This window comes from Diorhabda carinulata, chromosome 6 (assembly GCF_026250575.1).
Source record: "Diorhabda carinulata isolate Delta chromosome 6, icDioCari1.1, whole genome shotgun sequence".
Lineage (NCBI taxonomy): Eukaryota > Metazoa > Arthropoda > Insecta > Coleoptera > Chrysomelidae > Diorhabda > Diorhabda carinulata.
Window position 1 is genome coordinate 22,940,010 of NC_079465.1, and position 4,147 is coordinate 22,944,156.

Below are 4,147 nucleotides of genomic sequence, written 5' to 3' on the forward strand. Positions count from 1 at the left end.
TTCCGAAATTTCGTGACTACAATATTTATTTTTATCACTTGGCGTGTTCAGTTTTAGTTATTCGGCAAAAAAAACATTCTATAAGTTTTTTAATACTATTAGTCGCATGTATAATTAAAATAAAACGAGAAGAACCAGGAGCAGAATAAAAAAGCGAGGGAGTTAATAAAGATAGAAACAGTACAAAAGATAAAATAAAACGAATAGGGGGTGGAGTGGAAAATAGCAAAAGATTGATAGTTGATGATACACGAAATGATACACAGGCAACATTTAGATCCAATAGATTAATTCTAGATGATTTTTTTTTATAGAAAAAACTACTAATATTTACGTAACTTTTATTTGGTTTCTTTGACGGTATAGATTTATGTGTATAATAGGTACAGTTTTGGGAAATGATATTTTTAATAAAACAATTTTCGTCTGGTGGATTCCAATAAAAAGCGATAAGAATAATGGCTGAAGCAAGACGTAGTAGCAGTTTGTCGCATCTGTTACAAACCACCGCGTATTATATTTATAAGGGACCATTCAGAGAAAATTACATAATAATGTTTAAGACAAAGTGTTTCGGGGATTGTACGACGAAATTTATCTCAAGAAATGTTCCTAGTTTCGATGCAAATCGAATATGAATACGTTTATCAGAAATGGGAGAAAATCAATGAACTTTTTTTGGATAACGGAAAGTTTTAGTTTGATTTTTTTTGGAAAAAACACACAGTCCTGGAGGAAATTAGTGATGAGGTAATTTTAGATAATTAAGTTCTGATTTTATCTAAAATAACGTGTCCTGCAGGTGTTGCAAAAAACCAGTTAATTTTTGTTATGTTCCTAGATATTTCTTAGGAAAATTTTTGCACCTACTGATCGAAGGTAAAATTGAAGGAACAAGAAGGATCGAAAGGAGGAAAATATCAAGCAATGGACACGATATACAACTCTAAATACACACTACAAGAAATAGAAAAGCGATGGAAAATCCATCAGTGGATATGCATTTATAGAAGAAGAAGATTGAAGGAAACCACGAGGCTGATTTTGTGAATTATTGATTGAGTTGATAGCCTTGGAGTTCAGGAGTTAAATTTTCTAACTGGACTCAAAATCACCGGGAAATATAAGAAAATATTGTCTTCTCTTGGGTCAGCTGGTAGTAATCGAGAATAAAATTGGACAAAAAGAAACTGGCCACGAAGATTAACTTTGATAAATGGAATCAAAAATTTAAATCGCGAGAGTTTTAAAAAATAATTTATACAAAAAAGAAAATTGTTTTAAATATTTGTACGAAATAATATTTGAGGAGGGAATCTTTGTAAGGCTTCAGAATAATAGTTTATAGAGTTTGCAAGGATAGAAGATGCGTGGAAAGCTTCTAAGGAAGTTGTAGAAAATTATGAAGATCCAAATTATGTTGAAATCGATGAAAATATGCAGAATTATTAGTTGAAATTAAAATTCACTTTTTATATTACCATTTGGACTATTTCCTGTAGAATCATGGTGATTGGAGGATATTTCAAGAGAGAGATCTGATTTCAGAAGTTTAATTCAACAAAGAAAAGCTTAAATTAAAGTTTCTAACAGATTTGGAATATTTAGACAACAGCTAAAATTTTTAAATCAATTTTCAACTACAAAATTCCGGCTTGTGTTGTAGAAATAAATATAAGATTAAGACGTCGTGTTACTAAATCAGAAACTTGAGCTATATGATGCGGAAGAACGACGAAATATATAAATAGATATATACTGCTCTACAAAATTTCATGATTGTGTAAATTAACAAAATATTTTCTATAATTCAATGGAAAGTATGCATATTTTGCACGTATTTCGAGATAGAAAGTTAAGTTAAAAAAATATAATACGCTGTGTCTCAAACAATCTATTGTGGCTCCTTTTTTTCCTTTATAACTTGCTCTGTTAATCCTGTTCTTTTTAAAAAGTTAGGATGGTTCTAAAAGTATCCCTATCGTCTTCTAGTTGTTTCACAGGAGGGTTCATGTGAAACCTATTTTAGCAAGTCATTGGTGATAAATTTGTACTTGTATTCCCAAAGCCGCTCAAATTCATGATATTTGAGGTTAGAGCTCTAGGCTATTGGACTGCATGGTAATTATCTGTTTGCGATGATTTTTTTCAAATATAAATAAACAGATTTTTCGATTAAGTTTTGTCCTGTTTGAAAAATACTTGTTGTATTGCCTAAATTTACAGGGTGATTTTTATTCCAGTTCAATTTGTCGTATTAGAACCATCTGTGTACCAGTTGAAACAAGTGTTTTATATTAATAGAAAAAGGAAGGAAATATTTAATAATTTTGAGTATAAATGTAATATTTTTGTGGGGTAGTGTATACGGCGTGTCAATTTTTCTTATTTTATAGTCTAGTTCGCTTTTATGATCTCTTTTATTTTCTTATACAATCCAGAAACAAGAAATATCAGTCCCAACATGTCTTGCCAAGCTTTAAGCTACTGCGAATTCCATAAATTACTTCTTTAGAGACTATATATTTCAAGTTGGTTCTAGAAAACTGCAAAACGCAGTTATTCATTCGTCAGATGCGGATTTCAACATTTTAATTTATTAAAAGGCCGTACGCCACTGAGAATAAGTATTTCTGTATAAAAATATCCGTTTACTTTTTTCTAAATATTTTTTTTTGATTATTAGGATAACGAAGTGATTCGGTTTCATTGCAAAATGTCTCTAGGGTATACAAACAATTCAATATTCACTTCTCATCTTCCTTTTATGACCAAAAACAGTATAAGGTGAAATTTTATTGAAGGTGGTATTAAAACTTAAGTAGTTTCATACCTGGAGATTGAAATTCGGTTTATTGTAAAAAAAAAACTTGATAATTGGCGTTTATGCTAAAATTCGTTGATTACTTTATATTTGAGAAAACTTTTTCGGAAAATTACTAAAAATATGTATCAACGTGACCAAGAATTGAATGCCAAGGGATTTTTCGAAAAAGTTTTCGAAATTTTGAGATTTTGTCCTACTTTGTAGCAAACAGATTTAATTTAAACTCTGTATACTTGTCAAAGATCGACGACGAAGTGATAACTCGATTAAAATATCTGATTATCCCGATTAGATTCGTCAGGATTCATAATTTTTTTTTGCACGAGATTTAGAAGGTGGGTTGAATACGTAAGCGCGCAGTTCCAGATTTACAAAATCGATAAGCAACCATTAACACATCTATACACATTAAAAACGAGTTCAACTGAAAAGCAAAAACACCGAATTGAAATTAGCTTTCCTACAGACCAACAGAATTCAAAAATTCCTTTTATTTAATAACTTTTTGTCATTAAAAAAAAATATTTAAAAATTATTGTAATATACAATTGTGGTGTTCTTTGTTTCGTACTAACGTGATCAAAACGTCACCATTGTTTAGTTTTGATATAGTATTATCATAAATACGTTTCGAATTAAAAAAGAAGAAGAAGAATATAATATAATGGTTGTATAAACATTTTCTTCTGGTATTATTTCCACCTATTTTAAATTCCGAATCATGACCCATCATTATGTAAATTCTAACCCAACTAAGGCCATCCTAATCGTATTGAAACAAAAGCTGTATGTCCACGTTTTCATTTGAAAAGAAAAGATATGGAAATTACCGAGACTTACTTGAATATTTTATAACTGATACTCAATAAAAATAAATAAATTTTAATACAAATTTTATACAGAAAAATCATAAATAATAACAAATATAAAAATAATAAAATCTGAAAAACTAATGAAATAAAAACATAAACGATCGAAATAAGAACTGAACATGTTTCTCAGTGTATATAACGAAATAACAACTTATATACTGGAAAAAATCCTTGATGTGTTATTAAAGTGTTATTTAAAGTGTTTGTTTATATTGGTACGTGCCTTTGATTTTTTGTATTCCAACAACGTGGGTCTTTATCTATTTTTTTAAATTAGTCAGGTGTTCAAAGTGTTGTGATTTTTGTAATAAAAAGGAAATGTTTTATTTACTACAACTGAATTCGAAATTTCTTTTTGAATTTACCGAAAATCATTTCGGTTGTTGAAAGCAAATATTTCACGAAAATGCTACACATTGAAAGTTCGTATACAAGAAATGTTTCTTTA